This window comes from Arvicola amphibius, chromosome 2, assembly GCF_903992535.2.
Source record: "Arvicola amphibius chromosome 2, mArvAmp1.2, whole genome shotgun sequence".
NCBI lineage: Eukaryota > Metazoa > Chordata > Mammalia > Rodentia > Cricetidae > Arvicola > Arvicola amphibius.
The window spans coordinates 89,819,149-89,842,985 of record NC_052048.2 but is presented as its reverse complement, the minus strand read 5'-3'; the positions used below and the strand labels follow the sequence as shown (position 1 = coordinate 89,842,985).

The window sequence follows — 23,837 nt, the reverse complement described above, 5'->3', positions numbered from 1 at the left end:
GTTTCCTGGCACTGGAAGATGGCATTAGAAATCAAGATCTGGATGCAAGATAACATCCAATGATACTTGCATATCATTGCCTCAGATCCTCCTGATCTGATACAGCAAGAAAATTTGTGCATATATGAGCCCATGTGTGTACGCAACTGTGTATATTTACATATGCAACATTGTATGTATATTAAACTCAGTATGAACAGTAATATATCTTACCTCTCATACAACATAAATAATTATTCCTTCCTTCCCCTGTATTTTGTAATTTCCCTCTCCGACAATGGAAAGCCTGGCTTCCTCTGTCCTTCCTCCACTAACATGTAACTGTTCAGTCCTCGGAGGCAGCATTATCAGAATTGTAGTCACACTGAAAAACCATATCAACCAAAGTATGGTACACACACAAATATACACACACACATGCATGTATATACATATATACACACACATATATATATCTACATACATGTATATATGTTTTGAATTTACAGACATCATTTATTTCCAAGGTTACTTAGATGAACACTATTCTCCTGACTTTCTTCAGTGATTCTGTTCCATATATTTTTATTCATTCAATTTGAGGGTTTCCTTGACTTCCTAAATTATATTTAAATATTTGAATTCATAAGGATTTTTATTTTTTTGCTGCAAAGTTTATTATGTTTTGGAAAAGGCACAGCATCTTGGACAATTGATTCATTCTCCTAAAAATATCCCCTGTTCTTACTTTGCCTACTCCAATGATCACCTTCTCTCTCCACATTTCTAACAGACACTAATATTGTAAATGACTCTATGTAACTATTTCCTCTTTTTAGAATGGCATATAATCAAAATTATAGAATTCCAAAGACATGGCATCTTTTGAAATTGGTATCTTTCATTTATCAATATGTATTTGAGGTTCATCTATGCTGTTTTTTATTGCTGAGTAATATTCCATTGTAGAGTTATATCACAGTTTACCTTCTGTCTGTCACAACTTGCATATATCTGAGCTGTTTTTAGTTCCTGGCAATTATGAATATCCCCATTATAAATATTTGCATGAGGGATTTTGATTTGAAATGCATTTGCAAGACAATTGATTATCCTAGAGTATGGTTGCTAGCATGCAAGCTTCACAACTCTCTCAAGAAGCATGATCATTCAACATGGATTTCTCCCTGCAGCAAATGAGATTTGCTGCTTTACATAGTCATTACTAATTGGTCTTGTCAGTCTGCTGGACATGATAATAGGTGCAATAGTACATTAATGCTGTTTTGATTTGCAGTGCTTTAATTACACATGATGGTAAGTGTCTTTTCATGTGCTAATTTTGCCTTTGTTTTGTCTCCTTTGGTGCAGGGTTTGTTTAGATTTTTGGCTCATTTCTAAACTGCTTTTTTCCCCTTTTTTGGTGTTAAATATTAAGAGTTCATTGTAAATTTGGGTACATTCTTTTATTTTTGACTTGTGTTCCATTTGCAAGATATTTTACAAATATTTTCCTCTAGCCCATGGGCTGTTTTTTCATTATCTTAATGATGTGATTTTAAAGAAAGAAAAATTTAATTTAAAAAGGAAAAACTTACCATTTTCTCTTTGAAAAGTTTCGTATTTTATGTTTACTTTTATGGTTAATTTCACTTTACTTTTGCCATTTTTTAAAAAAAATATTTTAGGTGCAAATATCCAATTATTCCAGTACTATTTGCTGTAATAACAATTCTTTCTTTACTAACGTTGTTTTTTTTTTCTTTCCATAGATGATCAGTTGACTATTTGTGTGGGTTTATTCCTGACCTCTTCTGTGGATAATATTAAAGATGGATATGTCTATTCTTCACTATCACACAGTCAGTCTTAGTTATTGCAACATTATAGAAAATTTTGAAATAAAATAATTTTGATGCTTTAATACATGCCTCTTCCTCAGGTTATGTGGAGTACTCTAGCTTGGTCTTTCCATTTAGAATCAGTTGTTGATATGCTAAAATAGCACCAGATGGTTATGACTTGGGTTAGACTGTATTTATTCAAGTGGCTGTGAAGAAGTGATTTAGTGATATTGGCTTTACATCCACAATTATGTCTTGTCTCTTCACATACTTTTATTTCTTTGATGACAATTTTGTGGTTTTCTTCTTGCAGATCTTATAAACATTTTATTAGGTACGTGTCATATTGAGGTGCAATTTTAAGTAGCATTGGCTGTCACACGTAGACTTTGTCAACTTGACACAAATTTAGGCATACCTGGACAAAAAGGAATCTCAGCTGAGGAATTACCTCTATCAGATCAGCCTATGCACATGATTGCAGGACATTTTCTTGATTACTGATATGGGGAAGCCCTGTCCTTTGTGGGCAGTGCTATCCCAGGGAGGGTGGGCCTGAACTTTTTAAGAGAAATAGATGAGCAAGCCAAGGCAAGCAAACCAGTTAGCAGCATTCCTCCATTGTCTCTGCATCAGATCTTGCCTCCTTATTCCAGCTTGAGTTCCTGCCTTGACTCAGTGATGGACTATGTGGTGTGGAAGTGTAAGTCAAATAAACATTTCCTCCTTCAGGTTATGTTGGATCATCATATTTATCACAGCAAAGGGGACAAACCAGGACAGAAATTGTACTGGAGAGGGTATTTGTGTAATAGACCAGATTATGCCTTTTTGTTGGAAGATTGTGGAAATGTTTGGAGTTTTGAGATGGAAAAACCATTGAGTGCTCAGATCTTAATTGGTTGTTTCATGGGAGCTCAGTAGATATGGCTGAGACAAATGCAGATGATGGAGTTCTGGCTTGTGAAGTTTCAGAGGGAAGTGAAGGTTACCAGGGCTATTCATCTGATCCTTTGTCTTAAGAATCTATGGAAGTAAAGCCTTCAGTGGGCAGGAGACTCCATGACCAATAAGAGATCAGTATCTAGGAAAAGTAATTTGTAAGAGTTAGCGCAAGAAGCCCATGGTGTAAAGCATCCCATGTTAGGGTTGGGAGTTCCTGCAGTGAGGCCATAAGGCCATTGGGGTAGATCTAGCCTCAGTTGCAGTGAAGACCCCAGTGTATGTCATAAATGTGATATGACTATCAAGGACATCAGAAGGTAAGGACTGGCATTGGCTTGTTTTTATGAGACAAGTTGTATATGCTGTAGTTGGCAGAGTTGGACAGGTGGGCTACCCAAACTCTTTGGAGCCCAGAAAATAATAAGTGAATTCCATACATTGGAAACTGAGCTATTATACTGTTAAGAGTTTGGTTGCTATGATCTTATTGTAGCTATGCCTTGGTTATTCACTTTTGAAATAAGAAATTATTTTTTATTTTATAGAAACCCACAGTTAAAAGACTTTGAAGTTCAAAAAATTGTTTTATGTATATGAGTATCTTGCCTGTGTATATTTTTGATGTGGAATTTCCCTCTATATGCTGTGAATATATTTTATTACCATTGGTTAGTGAAGAAGCTACTTTGGCCTATAGCAGGGCAGACTATAGAAAGGCAGGAACTCCAAGCAAAGATAGAGAAGGAAAGAAGGTGGAGTCAGAGAGATGCCATGAAGCTGCCAAAGGAGAAAGATGCCAGAATCTTACCAATAAGCATAGACTTGTGGTAGTACACAGATTAATAGAAATGGGTTAATTTATGATATAAGAGCTAGCTAGAAATATGCCTGAGACATTGGCCAAACAGTGTTGTAATTAATATAGTTTCTGTGTGATTATTCGGGTCTGGGTAGCTAAGAAACAAAAGAATAGACTTTGTTTACAAATGGCACCCAACATGAAGCAAGAATTTCAATATAAATCCTTTTTACCAAAAGGATTCTAGATAGACAAAAGAACAGAGTCAAGCATGGCTTCTTGGTAGCAACATTGTCTTGGTTGGGCTCTGTTTGCTAGAGGCAAGCAGAGATATAGCTCTTTTAAGAGAGGATTTCTGACTCAAGTATAGCAGCAAAAGCCATGTAACTCTTTTAAGAGGCCCTGCCACCAAACACTTAAATGGTGTTTATGAGCATCTGAAAGCAAACTTCTTGGTGGTGGCATGGGCCTAGAAAGTCCACAGAGTTGTGGAAAAAAAATGTCACTCCCATCAGTACTTCTGCCATGAAGCTAAACTCTCAGGAAGCCAAGGAGTGGGGTAGATCTAGCCACCAAAGTCACAGCTTTAGTCCTAGCCATACGCCTACCAAATTAAAGACTCATGTGGCCAGAAGAAAATTAAGATATACAATAAAGACAAATTTAGACAAGAAAAAAACTTCTAAATGCATTATATTAAGTTTAAAAATATATGTAGGTTTGGGAAAGAAAAGAAAAACGATAGAGAAAATTCTTAAAAAAAGAAATACAGTTTTTAATTCCAGTACCTGGGAGGCAGAGGCAGGCAGATCTCTGTGAGTTCAAGGTCAGCCTGGTCTACAGAGTGAGATCCAGGACAGTCAAAGATACAAAGAGAAACTCTGTCTTAAAAAAAAACAAAAATTAAAAAATGAAAATAGAAGAAACAGAGTAAAAAGAAGCCACATAAAGATGGAAAATGCACAGAGAATCCGGATACTGTAAGTCACTGTGTTTTCTTTGATTCTTTTTTTTTTTTTGATGCAGAGAAACATTTGATTCTGGGGGCTGCTAAGCTAAACCAACAGATATGTTTTTAAAGATATCCTTACTTCAAAATTTGAGTCTAAGGATATGTTACTTTGGAAAAGAGGTTTTGCTTTTGTTTCCACAGAGTATAGGAACCTGTGTGTTCTTTCCAGACTAGCATGGTTTAATGGAACAAGATCCCCCTGAAATGTCTTCTGCAAGCCCCCAAAATATTTCACCCAACAAACAGCAGGAAGCAGTTTGGAGAAAATTATGTCCAAATTCCCAAAGTGGTTGTTTATAACTGTTTATTTTCACTTTAAAAGGGTTGGTTATAAATGATTAATGATCTTAGTCAATTTCAGAAAAATAAAAGAAAAATAATGGGGATATGATATAGAGATAAATGGTTTGCATTGGATCTTGGTCTATTGATACAAATTTGGGGCAATTTTGTTCCAATGTGTATGTATATTTCTGCTGTTGTTTAAGATATTGTGTTTGTGTTTGTGCAGCTCATTTAAAAATGTAATGTATTATTAAAAATTACCGATTAATAGATAGTCATTTATAGTAGTCAAACTTGTAGTCATGTTAGTTGGGCTTTCTAAATATACAGAGATACATTTCCATTAGATAGATACTCGTCAACACTTCAAAGACCTACAGAATATGACATTTAAAATGCTTTAAGAACTTAAACTTTTCTTGATAGTGAGACATGTCTGCTTCTGGTAGCAACAATTACTTCAAAGAGGTTGATGGACATTGAAGAAACTCATTATGGAATTTGCCTTCAATGTGGCAAGGCTAATCATTTGGGCAAAAAGCTGCTCTTGCCTGGACTGCTTGATGGTATGCTATGTAAACTGGATTTGCAGGACCAACAGAAAAATAACTGTTGAACTTCCCAAAAGAAGGTGAGACAGTCCTTCGGGGTTCCTGCTTCATGAAAGTCTGCCAGACATTCTGCAGGACACAGAAAAAATTACTGACAAACTGTCCAGACAGTAAGAAATTTCTGTCATTTCTAGTGTTTTGGACATTGCTTACAATATACTCATTTCCTGTTTACTTAGATAATATTATCTCCTTCTGGGGTCTTTGATGGACTTGAAAACTAGATAGTTACAATCATAGTTTTTCCTAGTTATGATAAAAGATAAATTAGATATAAAATTTTAGACTCAAAAAGATAGGATAATTTTTCTTAATTTGCCAAATGTAAATGGACTAAATATTATAACTATAATTCTTATTGATAACTGTTTTGTATATGTAATTTTACTATGTTAAAGTTAAAATATTCCTTTTTATTTAGATAGAAAATGGGAGATAATATGGGATTCTCTTTGTATGTTGTGAATATGTTTTATGACCATTGGTTAATAAAGAAGCTACTTTGTCCTATGGAATGGCAGAATATAGTAAGCCTGAAAATCCAAGCAGAAATAGAGGAGGAAAGAAAGTGGAGTCATGAAGACACCATGTAGCATCTTAAAGAGAAAGATGCAAGAAAATTACCAGTAAGCCACATCCTTTTGGTGATATACAGATGAATAGAAATAGGTTAATTTAGGGTGTAAGAGCTAGATATGAATATACCCGAGTCATTGGCCAAACAGTGCTTTAACTAATATAGTTTCTCTGTGATTATTCAGGTTTGGGCGGTCCAGAAATGAAAGAAGAGTCTCCATTTACATATCTGAGCACCACATGCATGTCTGTTTCCCATGGAAGCCAGAATGGTGAAGTGGATCCCATGAGACCAGAATTACAGGGAGTTACAAGTCACCATATGGGTTCCAGGAATCATACTTAAGTTTTCTGAAAGAGCAGTCAGTGCTCTTAACCATCCAGCCATCTCTTAAACTTAATTTTAAAGAGAACTTGAACTTATAAATTGTTAGAATGTTTAAGACTTGGAGACCTTTTATAAGTAGGACTGTGTTTTTATTGTGATATTATTATAAGCTCCCAGGGGACAAGAAATAAAAAGCATATGACTTGAAGATATGTGTTGTATGTCAAAGTTGACAAGGGAGGATGTCATAGATTTTTATTAGCTTGATACAAAGCTAGACATGTCTGAGAAGAAGTAATCTCAACTAAAGAGTCCCCTCTATTAAAAATAGACTGTTCTGAGGGTCTGTCTGGAGAGCATTTTCTTGAGTGTGATCGATGTTTGAGGGCCCACCTAATTTTGGGTAGTGCCATCTCTGGAGAAGTTGTCTGAAGCTGGATAAGAAAGGTGGCTGAACAAGAAGAGAAGGGGCCAGTAGTTCTTGCCTCCAGGTTTCCGCTTGAGTTCCTTCCTTGACTTCCCACAATGTTGGGCTGTGATGTGGAAGTATAAGCCAAATAGCCTCTTTCCTCCTGAGGTGCTTTGGGTCTTGGTGTTTATCACAGCAATGGAAAACAAACAGAGACTTTTTTAAAAAAAATTCAGATTTCAATTGTTTATTATAGGCATATAGAAAATTGACTTTTATATGTTGCTGTAATTATTTATTAGTCTAAAAATATTTCATAGTAAACTGAGAAGACTTGAAGAAGACTCCAATGGGGATGGAGCCAAGACACACCAAAGGAAGTAGGTCTTAGGTATAGAGCATGCTCAAGACTTCTTGAAATGGGAGCTTTTCCCTACCACTTACAGTGGTGAGATTTTTCTTGGGTCTTAGTATAAAAATGTATGAAGTTTTTGGAGGTAAATCTTATGTATAGTCATAAGATTCCCATGTCTCCGAAGCCCCAGAATATCCCCACTCTCAAGCTAGACCACATTCAACTGTCGCAATACACCAAACATTCTCTTTCAAGATTCATATTTATATACAAATCCAGTAGTTTCTACATCAGGCAACTCAATCTCTGATTCTTTGGATTCAAGTTTGTTCAGGTATGCAATTGACCCTTACAACTTCAGCTCCTGGAAGCGTCCTTAGATAATAATTGATTTAAATGTCATTCAACTTTGTATCATTGTAAGATTATGAGTAGTGATTTTCAATAATTTTGTGTGTTGAGATGGACCCTATCATTTCAACTTTTTTATTAAGTGAATTTCTTTTCATTTCTTTTACATGCTCACCACAGTTCCCCTCCCTCCTCTTCTCCTGTTCCAATCCCATTCTGTCCCTTGTTTCCTGGTCTCTCCCACCACCACCCTCCATCTATCTACTCCCCCATCCACTCCTCCTCCATCTCCATTCTGTTTGGATTTGCAGTTGTACCAGTTCCATTTGCCAATTTATTTCCCTTTATTGGTGCTCTTATGAAAACACCAATCCATAAATATGAGGGCCTCTACCCGAGTTCTCAATCCTAGTCAATTGATCTGTGCCTACTCTATATCAGGCGTATTGTGTCTTGATTATAAAGCAATGTAGTCATTTTAAAGTAGCTTTTCCTCTAGATAGGCTGTTCTTTGCAATTCCTTAGCATTTCCTGATGAACTTTAAGATACCAAGTCAATATCGGCAAGGAAATCAGATGAGATTTTGAAGCTGTTTTGATCAAATCTGTTGCTGAGGCAGAAAATATGCTTGTTCCAATAGTGTGAGCCCTTGAACTCTTCCCTCATTTACTTCTCTCCAGGTGTTTCACTTCTTTTGTTAAATGTATTTCTAAATATTATATTGTTTCAATACCATACTGAGTGAAATTGCCTTATTAGTTTCAGTTTTGACTGTTCACTGTACTTTATAGGAATAAAATTCATCTTTATGTACTGATATTTTATCTAGAAATCTTGTAGGCCTTTTTATTAGTTTCACTTATTGATTAAAATATTTCTTATAATTTTATGATGCCTCATTTAAAATGATCAGATAATGATGTAGGTGTGTCTTCTATCTACCTGATGATTTCATTGGTTAATTAATAAAGAAACTGCTTGGCCTGATAGGTTGGAACATAGGTGGGTGGAGTAGACAGAACAGGATGCTGGGAGTGAGGCAGATACCTTGGGCCATGCCTCTCCTCTCTGGGTGAGATGCGATGGAGCCAGCTGCCAGGTCAGGCATGCTGAATCTTTCCCAGTAAGACACCACCTCGTGGTGCTACACAGATTATTAGAAATGGGTTAATCAGGATGTGAAAATTAGACAGTAAGAGGCTAGAGATAATGGGCCAGGTAGTGTTTAAATGAATACAGTTTGTGTGTTGTTATTTTGGGGCATTAGCTAACCAGATGGCCAGGAGCCGGGCGGGACGAAAAGCAGGCCTGCCCGCAGCTCCTCACTACCAAATAAAGCTTCTCTATTACTCAGAGCCATTGGATTCAAGGTGTGTACAGATTGGTCAGTTAGACCCATTATTATAAAAGAAAGCATTCCCTAGACAGTGTTGATAAGATTGGAAGCATCTAGAAGAAGTCATAGAAGCAAAAAGGTGTGTTTTTGTGATGGGCCTGATATGGTGGTGTTTCTAGGAGGCAGACAGAGGGCCTGGAAAGAATGGTCTTCATCTTTGAGAAGAGGAGGCAGCTGATGAAGAAAGTGTTAAAGGAGCCAGAATAAAGTGGGGCAAAGTTGACACATCAGTTTTGAGAAACCACACAATTTCCTTCACCAGGAGACGAGGTGTAGAAATGAAAGAACACAGGAGGTAGGATACACTTAAAAGCCATTGCCGCAAATCCAACATCTGCTTGAGGGAATCCTTGATGATTCTGATTTCTCTGTGAAATCAGAAATGCAGGGAGTGAATGGTTGAGGGAATGGGTTTTAAAAGAGGGGTAAAGTTTGAAATAATTATTTGGGAAACTATTTGGACCCTGGGAATTAAAGTAAGCCTTTAACATGGAAACTCGGTAATAAAAACTCTCTGAAGTCATTTTTATACAAAGGATTCTATTTAAAAAGAATAGAGAATTCTCTGAAGTCTCCTCACGGCAATTTTCCGCTATTGCTGAAGCAACTGCAATCAAACCTGAATGAAGGCAGATGCATGAAAGGGCCTGGGTGTGTTTCTACCTTCTGGTGAGCTGGCCAAGAAAGCCTGAGGAAAATTTTAATTAAGCTTCGTGTGTAATGTTCTACATCCAAAGCCACTCGACTTTGTGTCTGGGCAGTTCTAGCCCTTCCTAAAGTTCTTGTCACCTCTGAAATGTATCAGTGAACCAGACTCCTTGAGGGGACGGTAAGCCCGACTCTGTTCCTGATAGATGGGTCCTACTGCCTCAGTGCCTAAGGAGGAGATCTTGGAATGGGTTCTTTGACTGAAAACTGAGAGTCCAGCTTATACATGAACTCCTGGGATAGAGTCCTTAACACCTGTTTGGTAGAAACTAACTCTGGGCAGGTTAAGGTTTGAGAGGGATTACAGACGAGTGTCATGATCTGCCACTCATGTCTATTGAAACTCTGACCCTTATTGAGGTGGTGCTTGTAGGTGGACTTTTTAGAGGTATTTCAGGATCAGACAAGGTTCTGAAGGTGATCATCACTCTCTCTTCACACACACACACACACACACACACACACACACACACACACACACACACACACAAAGAGGTAACATGAGCATAGAGTAAGACAGATGCTCCTACAAGCCAAGAGGAGACTGCAGAGCGAACACGTACTTGCTGACACCTGGCTTTTGAACTTCTATACTCTATAATTGAGAAATTAGTTTAATATTTTTAAAGTGATCTAGTTTATGGTATTCTGAAATGGCATCCTGAGCTGAAACAGAACGTAATATTTGCTAAGCACCAGCTATGTGTCTGGTGTCCTTCCTCATTTAGTTATTAGGACAGTGCTGGGAGGTAGTGATTGTTTCCAGGTTTCTTTTCTTTTTTTTTTTCATGGTTTATTTTTTTATATTTAAAAATTTCCATTTCCTCCCCTTCCTCCTCCCCCTTCCCTCCCCTCCTTCTCCCCCTTCCCTCCCCTCCCCTCCACCCATACCTCCCCTCCCTCCCTCTCAAGGCCAAGGAGCCATCAGGGTTCCCTGCTCTATGCTAAGACCAAGGTCCTCCCAACTCCCCCCAGGTCCAGGAAGGTGATCGACCAAGCTGAGAAGGCTCCCACAGAGCCCGTCCATGCAGAAGAATCAGAGCCCAGCGCCATTGTCCTTTGCTTCTCAGTCAGCCCCCACTGTTGGCCACATTCAGAGAGAAGGGTTTGGTCGCATGATTCATCAGTCCCATTCTAACTGGAGCTGGTGATCTCCCATTAGTTCTGTCCCACCGTCTCCATGAGTGAACGCACCCCTCACGTTCCTGACTTTCTTTCTCATGTTCTCTCTCCTTCTGCTCCTCATCAGGACCTTGGGAGCTCAGTCCAGTGCTCCAATGTGGGGCTCAGTCATTTCTTCATCTATCGCCAGGTGGAGGTTCTATGGTGATATGCAAGAAATTCATCAGTATGGCTATAGGAACTGGCCTTTTCAGGCTCCCTCTCCTCAGCTGCCCAAGGAACTAACTGGGGGGCGTCTCCCTGGAAACCTGGGAACCCCTCTAATGGGGAAATAAACTCAGCATCACATGGCTAGTAAGTAATTGGCAGTTACCACCACATTACCTTCCACTCCAAGGAAGCCGCCAGGACTTACTCTCTTGCCAGCAATCCACAACCACCCTTGATCACCTACCCCTAGACCGTTGCAAGGTCTGTGGTAAATCTGTCTCATTGTCAGGTCTTAATCTTATTAAGTTCTTTTTCAAGATAATGGTGAAGATGGTGGTAGCTTCGGACCTTAGCACAGATGTTGCTTCTTAGTAGTTTACTTTGTAAATTTGTTTTTAGTCATGTGTATATGTGCGCGCATGTGAATATACCTAAGTGAGTGCAGGTGCCTGCAGAAGATCCCTCTGGAGGTGGAATTACAGGCAGTTGTGAACCACCTGACATGGGCACAATAAAAATATCTACATTTTTCTCTAGGTAAGAATGGTAGTTTAGCTGTTGGCAATTTCCACGATTTTGAATAAATGTGCTTTTCTAAGAAGTGAATTGAAAGTTTGTAATGGAGATTTGCCGTAAGAAGACTTCAGAGGATTCTCTATTCCTTTTAAATGGAATCCATTGTATAAAGATGGCTTCGGGGTATTGTTATTAGATAGTTTCCATGTAAAAGGCTTACTTTAATTTACCCTTTTCTTACTTCTGAGAGCAGAATCTCAATGCTATTGCCAACTAGTCTTGATTGTTTTAGGCATTTGTCCAGTCTCTCTAAGCAAATGGAAGTGTTCGTAATGTCCCTTTTGTATCTGTATCCTCCGTGCTCTCCACTTAGTTGTCTCTGACTGTTTTTAGCATTCCCTAATATTGACAAGACAACTCCAAGGCAGTGGAGTTGATACTGATACTTGAGCTGCAATGTTTGCTGCGGCACTCAGCAGTAGCCAAGTTACAGAACCAACATAGGTCTATCCAGAGAAGGATGGAGAAAGACAGTGTTGTTTATATGCACAGTAAAATATTTTTCAAATGTAAAGAAGAAGAAAGCAGTGTCATTTGTGGAAGAACAGAGGCAGCTGGAGATGCGGCCAGTAAATGCTCGGTCTCAGAGAAACAAATAACACGTTTCTCATTTATAAAGTTCTATGTAGAGGACATGAACTAGAAGTGAAACCAATTGGGAGGACAAAGGGGATTAATTGGTGGCAGGCTAGAGACGAGGGGGAAATGAACTGTGGGAGGGAGTACGCCCAAAGTGCATTGCAAACGTCATGAGAATGACCTTTTGAACCCTGCATAATAAGATAAATTGTTTGTGATAAAATAATCATAGCATAAAATTTGCCATGTTAACCTACCCTAAGTGTAGAGTCTGGTGGTGTTAAGTACATTGTCTCTGTTATATATCCATCGCCACTATCCATCTCTAGAACTGTCTCATCGCCCCATGTGCAAGAGTCTGCATTCAATAAATGCAACTAGTGCCTCACAACCACCAGATGGTTCTGTGCCTGAGTCTAATGACTCCCAGTACCTAATATACGCAGAGTTACATGATCTTTAATCTTTCATGCCTGATTTATTTCACTTAGCCAGTCTTATCCATGTTGCAGTGTATATTACTTTTATTTTTTTGACTAAAATTGTATCTCATCTTTCTCTCTCTCTTTCTAACTAGTTCTTCTGTCAATGAACCTGTGTGTTGTTTCTACCCACTAGCTTTCATGAACGATGCTGCAGTGGGTGTTGGTGTGTGTCATGTGACAATCTTCTTGGGGAAATGTGAACAATTGTTTAGTCACCTAGATAGGGAACTAAGATCCCAAAATAAGGATACTACCAAAGTTCAACGTGGTGAACTAATGAGTTTTATTGGAATTATTCATAGGAACATGGGTGAGGGATTCCTTATAGACGCAGAAGTGATTCAGAGACAGCGGTATCACCAATAGCCACTCAGCGCGAGTAACAATTCACACAAGTTGGAAATCTCGAGTCCACTTCATAGCCTCTAGGCAGCTCAACTGGCTGAAGGATGCCCTTTCCAAACAGCTCGGTTGGTCAGAGTCTTCCCGAGGCCACCCCACTTGTGTCTGCTTACAGACAGCTCAGCTTGTATGAGAATGACTCTCAGCAGTCCTTACTGCTCAGATATGTTTGGGGGAGGGAGGGTTCTAGTGAACCTGGTTCATTTCGGGAACTTCCTGAAACCTTTAAAGTTATTTATTTCCCGAGTTTTAAGGAGCTCCCCTGTTGGATGAAATGCTTCCCTTAGAACATCCTGATGTTTAACCTTAATATGAATGGGATATCCTGTATCTTAAAGAGCTACCCGAGAAGACTGAAGGTTTGAATTCTAGTGCCACTTCTCTGCAGTGTGCAAGTATCTTTCTAAGTCTTTGCTTTAAATTCTTTGGATGCATACCTAGAGGTAGAATTGATGAATGATAAGATGACGCTTGTATTTAAGGCCTTTTAAGGAACTGCTACATGGTTTTCTATAACTGCTGCACCATTATGCGTTGCCATAATCATAGACAAACATCCAATTTTCTCTGTACTAGGCTAATGTTTCACTATCGTTAAAATTTATCTATATTACAAAAGAAGAAAGTTCAAAAATAGTGTATACCAAAGTAGCAAAGTGAATGTGAATTAACACTGTTGAGACTGGGTTTCCCTGTGTAGCCCTGTTTGTCCTGAAACTCATTCTGTAGACCAGGCTGGCCTCAAACTCAGAATCTGCCTCCCTCTGCCTCCTGAGTGCCGGGATTAAAAGCATGTGCCAACATTGTCCAGCTTAAGGTTGTTTTTATTATTGGGAAAATTAAGTAATTTCTGTTCTCTGAGAGTCTTTCCCGTATGTATTTTTGATTCTGAGCTGCTGAAGAGGGCAGCTCAAATATTGAGAAAATATTTCAGAAGGCAAACCACATTTATTTCTCAAGCTACCAAAAATGGCTACATAAATACCAGGAAGGATTTAGGCTAGATAATAACTGAGCGGCTGGCTGGGCAGTGGTGGTAACGCACCTTTAATCTCAGCACTTGGGAGGCAGAGGCAGGCGAATCTCTGTGAGCTCGAGGCCAGCCTGGTCTACAAGAGCTAGATCCAGGACAGGCTCTAAAGACAGAGAAACCCTGTCTTGAAAAACAACAACAACAAAAAAACAAAAACAAAAACAAAATAACCAAACAAAACTGGTGTAGGATGTCCTTCTGTATTCTTTTGCTGTTATTGGTTGAATAAAGAAACTGCCTTGGCCTTTTGATAGGGCAGAACTTAGATAGCAGGAGGACAGAACTGAATGCTGGCAGGGAGAAGGCAGACAGAGAGAAGTGCTGACAGGTCAGACATGCTGAATCTTTCCCAGTAAGCCATGACCTCGTGGTGACATACAGATTATTAAAAATAGGTTAAAGCAAGATGAGAGAGTTGGCCAAGAAGAGGCTAGACATAATGGGCCAGACAGTAATTTAATTAATATAATTTCTGTGTGATTATTTTGGGTGTAAGCTAGCCAGGCATCCGGGATGCAGCCCACTCCTTCTACAACACTAACCAACAACAACAACAAAACTGAGTAGCTGGCTGGCATTAATAAGGTATTGGGAAGGATGTTTTGAAACAGTTCAGGATCTGAAAGATGTTGTATGTTGAATCCTACTCTAGCATAATCTGAAGGCATAGGAATCCATTAAGGAAATCTTTGTTGAGTCACTTAAAAGCAAGGGACAAACTGGATGATTTCATACAGAATCTTCAATTTCTCTGGTTCTACACAGAATCTTTCCAATTGACTGGTATCAATGAAGAAATTTATTCTTTGTGACAATGGATAAATCTTGTTTTCTTAGTCTCTTCGTATTTGATCTGTAGAGAATATGGACCCCCACACTCAATTAAGTTCTTACTTTCAAAGTACTAACATCTCAGAAAATATGTCCAAAATGATCTGGTTGACCAAGGGATTTGGGGGGTAGGTAATTAAAATAAAACAGGGTCTCATTTTTGTAGTCTGGAGCTAACTATGTAGACGAAGGCAGCTAGCCTCAAACTTATAGAGATCTGCCTGCCTCTGTCTCCTAAGTGCTGGGATCAAAGTTGTGTGCCAACACACCTGGTTTGGATGGGCAACTTTTTGTAGCTTGTTGTTTTTTTTTTCCCTGTGAAGGTGTGAAAGAGTTGTGATTTTCGTCTGATATTAAAGAAGACAATACCAGTATCTGACATTTATATATTTTCAACAATGAAGTAAAGAGTAGGTACCAGGCTTTAGGTATCCAGCCTAGAAGAAAGAGATCTACTGGGTTGTTTCTGCATTTACATACTTGTCTACGTTCATGTATCAGTTGTCTGTTTAGAGTGACCTGTAGGGAATGTTCAAATATTGGTGACCTGATTTATGCTGTGAAGAAGCAGTTCTGAGTCTTTCAGGGTTTAATAGCCATGCCTAGTTTCCTTGCTATGACAACGGAGGAGTCAGAATTGTCACCCTAAATGTCATAAAATCAACAGATGGAGTCAAGGCCAACAGAACTGAGGCCAGCATTGACCTGGTACTTCTTATCTAAACTCATATCTATACCTAAGCTATGCACATCTCCCTTGTACGTAGAGACCACCCTACCAAGACAGCCTTTACTTTGGCAGAGCAGCTCTGGAAGCTGTTGGCTACACTAGTCAAGGCAGGGTCAACAGCGTCCCACATACTGTCATCTTCCGATTTTCCTCTACTCCACTACTTTCTCTCCCTTTTAATCACCTGGGGTTTAGCATCTGTGATAAGAACTCTGGGGTACTATAACACATCTCTGGAACCCACTTACTTGAAAGTGAGGCTCCCAGGATCTGACCTGATTTCACAATTTTCACACCTCGTTGCGAACAAAGTCCCTAAGTATACTTTAATGTCCTATACAATCAGCTGCAAAACGTAGGGTTAAAAAAAGATTAGAACCTGCGCTGTTTGTTCATTTCCATTCCGCGACCTGTCATTGGATAAAGTGATCTTCAATCACAAAAAGCCTGGCGGATAAAGTAGGTTGCAGCAGGATTATGAAACACAAAACGTATAATCTTTTGGGAAAAAAAAAACAAAAATAAAATATATTTGTGAGTTAGAGACACAGAGTTTGAAGGTAACTCATCAAGTTTGCTAAGGGTTGTTGGACTTTGGGACACTGTATCTTCACCGCTCATTTGTGAATGGAATGACACCCAGACATTAAAACTCTTGGCTAATTTAAGGTCATGTGATTCCATGAAATAGTTAAACTCATCATCATTTTAAATGATAGGCTTTGGAATGATTTTGGGCTCTAATTGTATCATGCAAAACTGAAGGTTGGGTCTGAATACTTCAAGAATTCCTAGGGGCCAAAGCAGAAGACAGCGACACCTCTGGGACAGAGGCAAGTAGCTTGAACAGTGGTTCCTGCTGTTTCTATTTCTTGCTTAGTGTGACTAAGCAAAATGCTCTTTGTCCTGTGTTCAGAGTCAGAGACATCCCTGCCACGAAGCACACAGATTTATAACCCTGGCCAAAGGTTTCAGCAAATACAGATTTCTTCTGACCAAAGTCCACCTGTGTATGTGCTCTCTGAGACTAAAGCAGAGCTTTTTTTTTTTTTTTTTTTTTTTTTTTTTTTTTTTTTTTTTTTTTTTTGTCAAAATTTCTCTCACTTCAGAACCTTGGGTAACAGGAGCAAGAGCCGCCAAAGGTCTTACAGTTTTGGTGACAACAGCTGGTGTTGCCGTGGGGATACCCCTATACTTTATCTATCAGTCTCTTTTCAAACTGAGGTAATGTCAACACCGACACAGTGAGACCAGAACAAAGGAACAGTGTTCATTATAATGTTTACTGAGGGTAAATGGAAATGTTCTAACCTAAGGAATTGATGAAAATGTGCTTCCTGTTCAGAGCATCTATTATGTTACAGTTGGCAGCCCCCTTCAGAGAAAGAATGAATTAAAACAAAGTCCAAATCAGGACAAATCCTGGGGAGTCTCTGGATTTCATATCACGATCTAGTTACATGCTTGATATATTAATCATAATCTTCAATGACTATATTGCCCTGTCTGTCCAGGCCAACCCCTCCCATGAAGATAGGGAACAGGGAAGGTTTGTGAACTCTTTCTGGCCTCAGTCTCCCTAAGACATTTATTTCCTTAACATCTAACACAGACATAACTGGAGTAATAGTTTACTCTCACCATAGTGCCAGTTAGCACTGTATGAAGTTCATATACACTACCACCTAAAAAGCATCTCACCAGAAGCTAATATAATGATACCATATCCACCAATGTAATAGAATATACAATATAATTATGCCAGAGTATTCTGTGTGAGGCTTCTTGTTTAGAGATTAGTCTCCAAAGAAGAGGAATTCAGCAATACAAGGAAGTCTGTTTTATCATAAGGTCTTGAGGCAGAGCCCAGGTATGGGGTTAACCTTTGATTTGAGTTGTCTGGGAAAGAGCCAATTGCCCTAGGGAGCGCTTGAAAATGAAACACCATCCACCCAAGTTGGGAAAAATATTCCTTCCCATTCCTATAAAATTTGATAAGACATCCTTGATAGACAAAAGCCACATGAATGGCGGGAAGTTTCAGTTCTTGGGAAGTTCATGGTCTAGTGAGAAACCACGGACTATGGACGGCGCAGGCGGAGTGCTCTCAGAACCTCCAATCCAAGCAGCCAGGGAGAGTCAGGGCCAGCATCAGACACAGAGGAAAGCCGGAGCTCCAGAGCCCTCTCAACACAGCTTGTCTGAAGATGAGGATGGCTTTCCAAATCAACCTGTCCCAGAGATGTTCCAAGTGCCCCAGCTCGCTGCCCATACTCCCAGCATCCATCTGCATCCCAGGAGAATGGAAGAAGGGCTGGAAACATGGCTCCGTAGACACAGCCCGTTGCTTCAGTTTTGCCATGTTTAATTCTGCATCCTCGTGGAAGATGAGGATGACCAGTCAATGCGTGTCTGTTATAATCTGTAGCAGTTCAATCAGGGAAACTCTCATTCCCATCTGCTTCTGACCCATCCCTGGGAACCTTCCGAATCCTCTCTTCTAGTGGTTTAGAAAATCCTCCAGAAGTTATTGTCAGTGATGGCACTGCTGTAGACCCATGGAACACTACATAATTTTTTTGAACTGACATTTTTCTGTGGTGTTTTTCTTTACAAGTCAGTTCTTTTTTGCCTTCCAAACAGAACTTGGGCTTATCTTAGGCAATTCCACATCATTTCTTTCTAACCACCTAAACTCTTTGACTTCATTAGACAACATTTTATCCCATAAAAGAAAATTAACTTTTTTTTTAAGTCAAGGTTTCCCTGACCTAACACTCACTATGGAAACCAGTTGTTCTCAAATTCAGAAATCTGCTGTCTTCGCCTCCTCCATGCTGGGATTAAAGGTGTGTGTCATTACACCTGGCCCATAATGGCTTTTGATACTTTCTTTCGTTTACAAGATGTAAAATTTTACTTCACTCAATATTTGCCCCTGCCTTCTCCTTTCTGTATGTTGCTGGTGTCCTGAACATCCATGAGCAAGCACTCTGAGCCTGACTGTAGTATTTTGATATGAGCCCTGACTTTACATCAAAAATCGAAGAAATGTATTCATTTCTTGTAAAGCTGACCTGGTATGTGAGTTCCCTGAGAAGTAGAGAATATGTTCTGAGACTGCAGGGGGAGCTCACCATCCTAAAATCCATGCAGCTTCTATCCCTTCCCGGCTTGCTTATGCTCTTTGAGTCAGGGTGGCTCCTACACCTAGGGTAACAGACATCTGACCCGCTTGCCTTGTGACAGAATAAGGCAGGATGTTGGAAATAACTATTCCTATTAATCTTTTCCTTCAGGTAGTGATTACGTGATCGTTATTCTGGAGGAGGATCTGGAAGCTGAGAAGAATGGGTCCCGTTAGCACTGGCTGGCATCAGTTCAAAGGTGTCTGTTGTATGTGTACATCGTCCCATAATCTGTTGGAGTTAGATGATTTTGTTGAATTGGGACTGATCACAAGAGTTCTCAGTCCATATTTGGACACAGGTCAGGGCCACGTTAGTTTTTCTGTGAATAAGGAGGTGATGGATAGATTATTCTGGAATGTTTTCAAAATCCACATCCAGGGCTGGGGGATAGGTCACTCGTTAAAATGCTTGCTGCACAAGTGTGAAGACATGAGTTCAGATCCCCAGCATTCCTGTACAAGCCAGGCATGATGGTATGTGCCTCTAATCCCAGCACTGGGGGGTGAGGTGGGGTGGGGGGCTACTTGTTGCCTAGCTACCCTAGCCAGTTAGTGAACTCAATGACAGATCTTGTTTTTTGTTTGTTTCTTTTAGACAAAGTGGAAAAGAGTTGGAGATCACACTTGGCATTGACTTCCGGCTTACACACACAATCCACATAATACTTTCAGCTCAAAAATACTTATTATGTACCAATTAGCAGGCTTAAACATTTTCTTACTAAGTTCACTAATGTGATGGAGTTTACCAACACGTACCTTAGTCTGGATATAATTCCTTTAGCATGTAATTTATGCAAATAAGGGACATAGTTTTTAAAGCACAGGCACAGAATTTATACAGCCATCACCACCATTCAGCTTTGGAATCTCCCCATTACCTCCAGGAGACATCCTATATCTGGTAGCTATACTCACCAACTCCCCCCTTTCTGTTTACCTCAGCCTTGGGCAACCATTAATGTAGTTTCTGCTCTATGGAATTTTCTATTCTGGGCACTTCGGGTAAATGGAATCAGATGGTCTTTGGGACCAGTGTCTTTTTCTTGGCATCATTTTCATGTTCTTCTGGGCTGTGATGCACAGCACTAGTTTTAGCCTTTTAATTACTAAGCAATTTTCTATTGTATCCTATGTGCCTTTAGCATATTTGTTTATCTGTTCACCAGTAGAGGAACATCTGGATTATTTCCACCTTTGAGCTATTAATAATCATGCTTCTGGCACAAGTTAAATATGAGTGTTTGTATGGATATGCTTTTGTTTTGCTTGGGAAAAAAGAAGTGACATTCTGAATTACATGTTAGCTATGTGTTTAATATGCCAAGAATTGATTTAAAAAAATAAGTGAACAAGACCACAGTGAAAACTTTTCTCTAGTAATTGTTAGGGACTGACATTCAAAGGAGATTATTACTGGGACCGACACAAGACTCCCCAGACAGTGTTTCAACTCTGAGGATCTGCATGTTGAAGATGGCTAACAAAACTGTTTCCAAGGCAACCATTAGAAAACAAAAGTGCCAGCAGATCTCTCTTTGGTCCCAACATCCCAAGGTTATTCTCTGAGGCAGGGGAAGGTAGGAAGATTTTCATATTCGTGCTTGTTAGTTTGAAATAATGGATATCAGAAGCACTTAGGGGGAGCGTGTATGGGCTATATTGCTTACAGGAAGATCTGGGGTAAATTTATTCGGTCTAATATAATGTCCACTAGTCACTCATGACTTTAAAATTCAATTCATTAAAAATAAAATAAAAAAAAATTTACTTCCCGGTGGTGCCAGTCACATTTCAAGTGCTCAGTAGCCACATGGTTTTTGTGGTAAGAGCATAGCACAGCACAGCGCAGCATAGCACAGTGCAGGACAGGGCAGGACAGCACAGAACAGCACAGGACAGGACAGATAAAGCCATTCCTTTTTTCCAATTAGCACCCTCAGACAACATTGTTCAACAACTGCTGGTGATTTTTATCCCTAATAGAAAAAAGGCAATGTCTGGGGACATCTTACTTCATATAACTCAAAAGAAATTAGTGCTACCGAGTGAAGGCAAGGAATGGCGCTAAACATCATATGACACTTGGGACACTTTCCAAAATTAGTAGTACCCAGAACAAGCAACAATATCTAAACTGGATTAGATTAATCAAAAGATGGAGAAAGGGCTGGGAGATGGCTCAGTTGGTAAAATGCTCACCTGACAAGCATGAGGACTGAGCTCAAGTACAAGAACCCATAGAAACATGCTGCATATGCTGGTGTGTGCTTGTAATCCTGGTGCTGGGGAGACATGGGTAGGTGAATCACTGGGGCTCACTCAAGACAGCTTAGCCTAGCACAATCAGTGAATTCCAGGCTAGTGAGAGAACCTGTCACAAAGGACGGAGATGGTGTCCTTGAGGAAGACACCCAAGGTTGTCCTCTGGCCTTTAAGCATCATCTCCAACCTCCTGCCTCCTGCCCCATAGATCTGAAATGCAAATATTGAAAGAATCAGTTGTCCATTTTTTTAAAAAAAATTCATACATGAGTTCCATCTGAAAGGGTCTAGGGAATATGTACAGACTTTAGGGATCTATGTAGTTTCAACCAAATTAAAGAACTATTGCATTAGTCTGAATCTCAGTTCTCAGTTCAGAACAAAATCACCTGGTAAACAGTAGCACTACTCCCAGAATAAGCTAATGATTCCAAGGCCATTACACCTTCTGTTTAATTTCTGCAATTACTTCTCTCTCAATTAATGGGGTCATTAAGCACTTAAGACTTGCATTAATTTCCCTCCTCTCTCTTTCACTTCTTTCATTCTGCATAAATCTAGTTTGCAAATGATTACATCTTGTTAAATAGTGTACACTTTCTGTTTATAAACAGAACAAATGGCCTAGAAAATGCTTGGCAGCTGTCTTTGTTCATCGGGGTTTAATGAAAAGTAGCTGAGCCGGCAGCAACACTTGCCCTGTAGGTGGCATGGCAAGACATATTATGGTCCATTCGTTTCCTTCTAGATAACTCAGGACAGGCAAGTGGAATTTACTTCAGATGGCTTTAAGTTGCTTCAAAAGTCAATATATAATGCTATGGACCTTTAAAACTATTTAAAGGAATTACTTTTGGAGTGAATATGATTTTCCTTCTATTTTACTGATACCACTCCTAAATGAATTATGAAGAGGGAATGTGTCATATTCTTATGACACCTTAAAGGTCCCACAGTGCAGACACAGGAGCAAGACACAAATGCCAGCAACTGGAAGGAAAGAGCTAAATACTCTCACAGGAGGTGGAAGTCTGGGGACTGGTCCTTCCAGGTAGAGACCTGGGAAATGCCCATGGAAGTAGTTTAATTTTAAATTAATTTAAATTTTTTTCATCAAACTCTAAATGCTTGCCTGGACCTACTTTGTGCCAGGTTCACCATGCCAGTAGGAGCTGCCTCTGCTTATGGGGTCAGTCAGCCTAGAGGTTGGCCACTCAACGCATAATTATTTATTCTGTAGATAGTATTAGAATACAGATGGACAGACAGGAAAGACTACTAGGCTTCAAAGTGGTAAGTGTTAAGATTGGGGAAAGACATGGTACAGGTAATTTCCTTTCTGGTTTTCACATCAGTGTTGTGTATTAGTTAAATCACTGCTTGGCCTATTAGCTCTAACATCTTTTACATCTTAATTTAACCCATTTCCATTAATCTGTATCACCACGTGGTTGTGGTTTACTGGCAATGTTCGGTGTCTGTCTCTGGCTGCGGCTCCATGGCTTCTCCCTTGATTCCACCTTCCTTCTCCCAGCATTCAGTTTAATTTTCCCCACCTAGGTCTGTTCTACCCTATCAGGCCAAGCCAGCTTCTTTATTAACCAATAGTATTCACAGCATACAGAAAGGAATCCCACATCAGTTTTTGAAAGCACAAACATTTCACTTGCATGGTGAGGGTCACAGGGCATTTGCTCACCCCTTAGCAAAAATACATCAGGCTTTGGAATGTAAGCCGGCATTTAGGAACAGGTTGCAACTGTTTGGTGGGAACCAATCTTAATTCTGGCCTCCAGAAATCAGTAAATAATTGGAGCCAACAATATACTGACACAATTTTCAGCTTATTAATGCCTCTTAAAGATTTTCTGGGCCAATGAGCTGGCTCAGTGGGTAAAGTACTTGCCAGTGCATAAGCATGGTGACCTGAGTTCAATTCCTGGAGCCTACATAAACTTAGACAGAGAGAGGTGAGTCCACAGAGTTGTCCTCTGACACCTCCACTGTGGTTCTCATGCCTCCATGTTATACAGACACAATAATAACAAATAAAAACCTTAAAATCTTCTGCTAGAGCTAGCATATGTTGCCTTTGTCTATGATGAGAGTCATGCATTTCTGGGATTTTCCTCCAGCACATATCGTTGGGTTAAGTCTTTAGTACTAGCTGCATTTATTTCCTTTCAGGTGATCGTATTAGAGCTCAGAGAGCCTTTGATTACACGCAGTGAACCCATTCTTCTCAGCATTCAATTGTTGAAGTTTAGACAAATGTAGAGTTGTGTGGCTACCACGAGATAAAGAAAATTTCCCTCATCCTGGAACGTCCCCCCCCCATGTTGCCATTAGTCATTAAAATTCTTCTCTTCTCAACCCCTGGCAATGGCTGCAGAGTCTCCATTCCCCTTGATTCAGGTTTTCCAGAATGCCTCAGGTGAAATGGCAGAGTAGGTGAGCTTTCACTTGGAATTGTGTGTATCGTGCAGGTGACATTTTCATTCCACGGAATGTTCCTTGGTCACCTTCTGCTCCTCCACTGCTCTCTCTCCTCTTTGTCTTTCTACATCCTTAGCAATCTCCCCTTTATGTGTCTCATCCTCTTCTGCTAGATTCTGCTATTTAGAGAAAATGAGATAATCGTGTTTGTGAGACTGGCTCATTTATTTCTTTTAAAATTTGTCCATACCTATTTTAATTTTATTTTTTTTATTTATTATCGGCATGTGATGATTATAAATACCCACAGGTTTCATAAAGACATCTTCATTCAAATGCATCGGGTATTTTATCTTAGTGTCCTATTGCTGTGAAGACA

General features: G+C 39.6%; 1 protein-coding gene across 5 annotated transcripts in view; it reads left to right on the top strand.

The window, feature by feature from the left end:
- Tdrd15 (tudor domain containing 15) overlaps positions 1-23,837 on the top strand; it is a 64,165-nt gene that overhangs the window by 6,515 nt on the left and 33,813 nt on the right. For 3 of the 5 annotated variants that reach the window (XM_038320410.1, XM_038320409.1, XM_038320405.1), the window contains one exon: positions 18,867-18,954. The exons of 1 other annotated variant lie outside the window; for it this stretch is intronic. The gene's annotated coding sequence lies outside the window, so the exon portion shown is untranslated. Of the gene's footprint in view, positions 1-18,866; positions 18,964-23,837 lie in introns of all 5 variants that reach the window. One more of the 5 variants, XM_038320407.1, reaches the window with a different exon arrangement.